This window comes from Eleginops maclovinus, chromosome 9 (genome assembly GCF_036324505.1).
Source record: "Eleginops maclovinus isolate JMC-PN-2008 ecotype Puerto Natales chromosome 9, JC_Emac_rtc_rv5, whole genome shotgun sequence".
Taxonomy (NCBI): domain Eukaryota; kingdom Metazoa; phylum Chordata; class Actinopteri; order Perciformes; family Eleginopidae; genus Eleginops; species Eleginops maclovinus.
Genome location: NC_086357.1, coordinates 7,222,002 through 7,230,510, shown reverse-complemented (window position 1 = coordinate 7,230,510; position 8,509 = coordinate 7,222,002).

Genomic DNA, 8,509 nt, shown 5'->3' with positions numbered 1-8,509 from the left:
TGATGCGCACATTTTTTATAGAATTCTGAAATATAACCGTCCGGTCCAGGTGTTTTATTACATTTTAAAGATTTGATCGCTTCCAGAATTTCTTCATTGGAGATCTGACCTCCCAATAAAGAGTTTTGTTCGGCTGGAACAGAAGGGAAAGGAAGTTTGTCAAAGAAATGGTTGAGTTGTGAAGAATTATCCCATTCAGAGCTGTATAAGCCGCTATAATACTCTGGGAAAGTGTTGTTGATTTCCTTGTGGTCTGTGACTATTTCTCCTGTTTTATTATGAATCTTAGGAATAAGACGAGAGGACTGGGCTTGACGAGCCTGCCGGGCCAGTAGCCTGCCAGCCTTATCACCCGAGTCATAAACAGCGAATTGAGATTTTGTAAGTAGATGTGTGGCTTTGTCTGTGGAAAGTAAGTTGTATTCTGTCTGTAGGCGTAGCCGTTCTTTAAAAAGTTCAGGACAAGGCGATAATGAGTGACGATTATCAATCTCCGAAATAGAACGTGAGATCTCACTGATTTTGGACTCTCTTGCTTTTTTTGCCCTGGAGGAAAATTCTATTATTTGCCCACGAAGGTAGGCCTTAAGGGTCTCCCATAAGGTTGAGTGAGAGATTTCTGGGGAGGCATTAGTTTCAAGAAAAAAAACAATCTGAGAAATAATATGAGTTACGAATTGTGTGTCAGCTAGGAGGAGGGAGTTAAGTCTCCAGTTGCGAGAGGGTCTAAAGGAGTTCGGTAATGTTATTTGAAATGAAACTGCTCCATGGTCTGATATTGTAATACTGTGATATGAGCAGGAGCTAACATTTCCCAGTAATCTCTTACCTAAAATAAAGTAGTCGATACGGGTGTATGTGTGATGAACATTGGAGAAAAAGTTTTTCCCTTTTTCTCCAATGTTGTTGAATTTAAATCTCCAGATATCAGAAACACCATTTTCAACAATAAAATTGTTGATAACTTTGGCAGATTTGGTGAGAAGTTGAACCCTGCTGGATGATCTATCCAATGCAGTGTTAAGCACACAGTTAAAGTCTCCCCCTATTATCAAATTGTAGTTGTTGTCGTCGGGTATGATTGAGAATAGCTTGTTAAAGAAATTATAATCATCACAGTTTGGAGCATAAACATTCACCATAATGACAAGGCTGGCAAATAACCGACCCGAGACAATGGCAAATCTCCCATTTGTGTCAGCGATCACCTCCTTAGCTTGAAATGGAATGTCCTTATGTATGAGGATAGCTGTCCTTCTTGCTTTGGCATTAAACCGCGAATGATAAACCTGGCCAACCCATCCCTTCTTGAGATACTTAGCATGATCGTTTTTGAGATGCGTTTCCTGTAGAAAGACTATGTGTGAATGTAGCTTTCGGAGATAGGAGTCTATTTTCTGTCTTTTCACCCAATTATTCCTACCTTTAGTATTTAAAGATATAAAGTGGATGAGCTGAGTTTGATTGCAGTTAGATGCAGTTGTCATGTTCTAAGAGATTAGAGAGGTAAATACAAGCAGTAAGAGTGAAGGGGGAATGGAGTAGGGCAAAGAAAAAAAAGAGAAGAAAAAGGAAACTGAACAGATGGCATAAAACACACAAAAAAAACAAAAAAAACCTGGTGAAGGACAGCATCCCAGAGGGGACGTGGAACTCGAACTGTGCGCTTAACTGCCAGTTCACAACACTCAACTTACACAGAACTGTTATCAGCAGTGAAATTTGCAAAAACAGTATACAGGTTCACATGAACTTGTGCAAAAAACCCTGAGACACTGGTAATAATGAATGGTAGAACTTTACGTAACGTAAGTAGGTAACATGGAGGAAAACTATTTTGTGTGTGGTGTGTGGAGTGTGGTGTGTGTATGCGTGCATGCGGGTACGCGTGTGTGTGTGAATGAGCGCATCTATCTGACCGTTCTTGTCAGTGACCTGGAGCTTTGCAGGAAAAAACATCCTGTATGCGAACCCGGCGTTTCTCAGCTGCTGTTTGACCGCGGAGTATGTGGCTCTTTTCTTGGAGACCTCCACGCTGTAGTCCGGGAAAATGTGTATCTGGCCTCCGCGAAAAGAGAGAGGTCCGGTCTCCCTCGCTAGCTTCAGGATGCGCTCCTTGGTCTGGAAGTGGTGGATCCGGGCGATGAAAGGGCGCGGGTTGTCACCCTGCCTCCCGCGGGCGGCAGCCACCCTGCGGGCCCTGTCGACAGCCGGGGGAGAAGGAAAGGCCTCTGAACCAAACACCTCCTTCAGGAACACCTCCACAAAGGCGATTGGCTGTGAGCCCTCAATTCTCTCAGGTAAGCCAATTATACGGATATTATTACGTCTCGATCTGTTTTCAAGGTCGTCCGCTTTAAGTTTGAGGCTCTGGTTTTCCTTGGACAGGGCTGTGCAGGTGGATTCGAGGGTAATTAGTCTGGCCTCCATGTCATTGAGTGCCTCTTCCATTCGTTGAATTGTCTGGTCGTGAAGGTCAATGATAGCGTGGTCAGCCGAAAGTTGAACGGATAATTTGGCTATGATGCGGTCCTCCATTGAGTGGAGAAGCTTCTCCATGTGAGCCAGCGTTAGCGGTGCGTGGCTAGCTGCATGCTCTACGTTTTGGCTAGCTAGCGTGCAGTCGTCTGTTCCACTGTCGGAGGATTTTCCGTCAACGGACTGACTTTGCTTCTTGGTAGTTTTCCCCATGTTCATTGGTCTCTCAGACAAGGCCGCACAAGTTAGCTGGTGCAAATAAGCAGGTTTACTGCAGTTTTGGATAGGATTTCAACAGAGCTCTCCCGGCGTGCGACCTACTCCTCCATTAGACAGACCGGAAGTCATGATTTTGTATGATTTTTGAAAGCAATTGTTAGGGTTGATCCCGCTTTCCCCAAATCTTTACAAGGAGCAGCCAGGTATACTTAGCTTATCATAAAGAAAAAGCTAGTCTGACTCTGTCCAATACAACATTAATTGACTGGTAAAAGTTTCCTCACAGTTTTCCCATTTAATGGCTACATATGGCTTTTTCAACTGGCCTATTTACTATTAAATTCTAAATGCGATGTGTCCACAGATCATGTTAAACACTGAAGCTCATTATAAAATGGATTTTGAAGCGAATCTGTCTCCAAAAGAACATGTTTTTTCAGAAAGAGTGTTTTTCTTTCAAATAATAACCTAAATCCTGTTATTTTTCCATGATCTTTTTAAACAGCTAGCTCTTTTCTATTTGGGCTCCTGGACTTCGGAACATCCTTCCTGGTCGAGTTTTTATCTTTTAGTTGACCTACACCATCACCTGTCCCTAAATGTAATTCACAGTTTGAAAAGCTTTCTTTTTTTTACATTTGTACAAGATAAATGTGGACACAGCGATGACGACGGCGACGGCGATGACGACGGCGACACCGAGCCAAATTAGCCAGGTACTACTCTGATTCAGATGATTCGCCTTAGGGGTCACTGAAAGGAGGAATAGGAAACAGGTCATATTTTTACTATATCATTGTCAATGAATTCATAGCAGTGTTAGACCGTGGTTCTCTGGATTGCAATGTAAGTCTGTTTGTTTTGCTCTTCTTAGGTCAAAATGTTTATGTGTCAATCAATAAACAATGCATTCTCTTTAATCACAATCATTTGATACATTTGGTTATGTGATTGATATTTAACGCATTAAGGTTCCCGCATTTACGTTTCTTTGTGGTCCTTTTATGTCTCTTTCTGTTTGGTTAGGGTTAAAAATTAAAACAATTTTAAATTGATGTTTTCTCTTTCTTAAACTTACAGTTTGGATTAAATATGTGATGTATTTAATTAGCTGAATGAAACATTTATTTAGGCACTATATTGAATAATTATCTCCATAGTTAATCATTTTTAAAGAATCTAAAGCGGATATAAAAAGTAGCAAATAAATGCCATAATCAAGCAACAGTAGTTTAAAATATTTAATTTATATTCTTGATACTGAAAAGTTACATATTAAAACTCAATAGTAATAACTACTGTCTATAGCTATTTAAAACTGTAACATCTTTAATTGTTTTTTGTAATGTGAAAATCTCCTGCTGTCAACAGTCAGGTTGGGAAATAAGGAACAGGTTTTGCAACATAGTTTGATGAATAAAATCCACAGTAGGGGCATTTCAGATACTGTAAAACAGTTTCCTGTTAATCAAACAAACTAGAGTGTGGACTTCTTTATTCTCAGCCACTGATCTTCTTACAATGCACACGTTGTGGGTGAACCACAATGGATCACATCTAAGATACAGGAAGCCTCTTTTAGAATCTTTTTTTTGTATTTACTTGAAAAGTATCTAGAAGGTAGGCCACATATGATTTCCTGTGCTTTTACTCTATTTTGTGTATCTGTATTTTAATGCTCTTTATTAAAGCTAAATAATTAAGTGAATCACTATTGTAGTTTTCGTTTCCACTTAATGTTCTGAGACAGGACTATTACACCATTTTCAAAAAACTAAAGAAATGTAAACTGGTGTCAGCAGGCAATAAAATGGTATTAACACACTCAAAGCAATGGTCAAATAACGACAAAGTTTTGTGTATTTGTTGAGTAAACGCGTTGACTCACCTGGGGTTTGTTGAGAGGCCTCCAGATCCGACTGGCTGCAGGTGTCTGAAAAACAGAAGAACATCGAACTTCAGACATACTCCTATAGAAACAGGGGAATGGATAATAATTATTCCATACTTATTTGAACCATTCAGTCTACTCTTTGTCTCTTTTAGCCGTTGTCAGTCTGCTTGAACCTTTGTTCAGCTTTTTGTTGTCAATGTATAAAGCCAAAAGTTTTTTTCTGTCATATTAAATATTGGAGTCTCAGTGTAGATTATGAAACTTCAGTGGGGTTTTAGTTATTCCATATTTTCTTTGAACCTCCCACATAATGAGTAGCACAAGTCTTTGACAGTTTCATGTGGGTGGCAGATTATTCACATTAAAAAATATGATTTCGCAACTTTAATGCGATACTTACATGTGCAGCGGACATTCTCCCTGTCCTAAAGGAAGGAGATACACAGAGAAGGAAATAATTAGAATAAGTAAATATTCGTCAGATTTTAACAACTGTGTACAAACATAATGCTAACATTCGGCAAAGATCTGGAGGTGAAAATATCTCCTGTTTCGGTTTTGCAGACAGTATATTCAAAACGTAACAGATTAAATGAGGGGGGGGGGGGTTCCCGGATTTGTTCTACACAGATACAGGAAGTGCACACTAAGATTTTTCAAAAAAAATGTGGTCGTCACTTGTTGCTGCTTTTTTAAATAATAATAAACTGTTGAGGTTTCCATATAGGGTTATATAATTAAAGTGAAAGCTAATATAATCAAATTTAATTTAGTATAATCCACAAGGTAAAATGCATTTTATTCATGAAGCTCTATACCAATATACTAAATGTTTTCTGTTTGGTAAGGTGACATGAAAGAGTGTAAGGTCTGTTATATTTTATCAATATAGGTGTCACTATCTAGTTTCATTTTAGAAGTATGTCTGGACATGCCCTGTCACAACCGGAAGCAATGACACTCCCCTACATATATGGGTATGTTGGTGTATACTTCCTTCTGCTTCTGTTGGTATGATATAAAAGCAGCGCTGAGAGAGCAAAAAAGGTCTTAGGGGGCTTAAATTGGAATCTCTCCCTGGATCTTATTTACTCACTGTCATCATAAGGAAATTCCTCTGAAGACATGCAGGGAGTATTAACAACACAAAAAAAAGTTAAATTCTTAACTGGGAATTGTGAGAATAAATACATATGTTGAAACGGAACTTTAAAGGACATTATTAACTGTTTCAGGACGGACCTTGAACTTCCGTTCAGCGGATGTTATTGTTTTTAGCCTCAAGTAGCATGAGCTAATAGTATATCGTGTATGTGAGTATAAGAAGAATTACACGTGGAGTTACATACTAAACACACCGTCTCCAACTCCCACTCATTGACGCTACAATATTAACTATCATTATCTATTTAATTATGTAATATTCCCAACGAATATTAGATGAATTGTCTAACAAGGATATTGCTAGACATTATTCAGAAAAAAAGTGCAAAAAAATCATTCCTTTTTTGGCCATAAAAAACTTGAGCCGAATTTTCATTAAAAAAGACCTGATAGAAAAACAATTTTGCCCATACGTTTTTTAATATTATATTTGTATGTAATATTTTGTGCTCATCTATATTGTTGAGGGCATTCATTTTTGTCAGATGAGTTTTGGTAAGTATGACTCCCTCCCAAGCACAGTCAGACACCAGTGGTTTTCTTATAAACGGGTGTCTGACTGTGCTTGGGAGGGAGTCATAGTGAAAACTCTTTGGCTGCATGCACAGAAAGGAAATCTTCTTCTTTTATAACACTTTTCTCCTTCAAAAGGCATTAACTAATCTTATAATGACCTCTTATAACTCTTAAACGTGTGTGTCACTACAGTACGTACATCTTCTCTGTCTCTATCTCGAGCTCTCTCCTGGCTCCGCCGAGGCTTCAAAATAAAAGTCCTACACATGAAATCATTTACTATCGGAAACCCTTAACAAATTATACAGCAACAGTTACAGTAAGGTCATTTTGAGCATCGAAAAGTAGTCGGGGACAATACGTGAATGCTGTTGGCCACACTAAAATAATATAAATATGCAAACAACTTAACAACCTGGTCATTCCTTTGACTTTAATCTATCACCATAATCCATTCAACATTTTATTGTGTCTAATATTATGTGTTTATGACTAAATGACATTCCCATCAGCCTCAGATTTGCTCTGTGTTTAATCACAAAATATAAAATAAATACATTCAAATATAACTAATATGATTAATTGTAAAAATGTTGATGAGATATACAAAATTACAGATTTGGTAACATTTTCCCCTATATAAACGTTATCACATAAGCTGGGTAAAGTTGTTTGTAATTGTTTTACTTAATTATACTTACTTAAAACACTAAAAGCTGTACATTTGATGAGAACATGTGTGTTGACTCACCAGTTTTGGTTTGTTGTCTATTGAGAAATCCGTATCCGACTGAAGAAACATGGACATGAAAACAGTAAATGGGTTAATAAAAAAAGAGTAAAATGTCAGATATTAATTTTTTATCGGATGGATATTAACATAGAGCAGGTGGATGTGATAAGGGCTCTAACTACATTTTGCTTTATTATAAAAAGTTCACATGCTGAAAAGATTAGGGCCAACTGGTTTGATACAACACATTGCATTATATAAAATATATATACAGTGGTATGCAAAAGTTTGGGCACCCCTCTGAGATTTCATGACAATTTGCTTTTCCTTTATAATAGAAGATCACAGCAACAACATTTGTTTTCCTACAAAGATGTAGACGTTTTAGTGTTTTCCAGACCAAAATTCTTAGGGTAGCATTACATAGTTTTATTATAATAAAATAAAATGCAAAAAATGGGATGTGCAAAAGTTTGGGCACCCTTATAAATAGCATTCATTTCAACACCTGTACGGATTTATAGCTGACAGGTTGCTGCACAAAATTGCTTTGATTAGCTCATTAGACCTTCAATTACAAAGACAGGTGGAACCAATCATGAAAAAGGCTATTTAACATAGGTAATAGCTGGCTGTGCCTGGCCTAGGTTCTTTCTTAGGGAGTGGCAAGATGGGGACCTCAAAACAACTCTCCACTGACCTGAAAGCTAAGATAATCCAACATTATAAATTAGGAGAAGGGTACAAAAAATTATCTGACAGGTTTAAACTGTCTGTCTCCACAGTCAGAAACGTAGTTGTGAAATGGAAGGCCACAGGAACAGTCCGTGTGAAGGAAAGATGTGGTAGGCCGACAAAAATAGGGGAAAGGCACAGGCGAAGGATGGTGAAAATGGTCACAGAGAAGCCACAGACCACCTCCAGAGAACTACAACAACATCTGGCTGCTGATGGTGTAGTTGTTCACCGTTCCACAATCCAGCGTACTTTGCACCAGGAAGAGCTCATTGGAAGGGTGATGTGCAAAAAGCCTTTCCTGAGTGTTAATCACAAGAAGAGTCGCATGAGGTATGCAAAAGCACATCTGGACAAGCCAGAAGCATTTTGGAACAAAATACTGTGGTCAGATGAGACCAAGATTGAGTTATTTGGTCATAACATGAACAGGTATGCATGGCGAAAAAAAACACACTGCATTCAATGAAAAGAACTTGTTGCCCACTGTAAAATTTGGTGGAGGATCTATCATGTTATGGGGCTGTGTGGCTAGCACAGGTACTGGAAAACTTGTTAAAGTTGAGGGCCACATGAATTCCTTACAGTACCAGGAGATTCTTGACAAGAATGTTCTAGAGTCAGTCACAAAGTTGAAGCTACGCCGGGGTTGGATTTTTCAGCAGGACAATGATCCTAAGCACCGATCAAAATCCACCAAGGAATTCATGCAGAAGCACAGGTACAATGTTCTGGAATGGCCATCCCAGTCCCCAGACCTTAACATCATT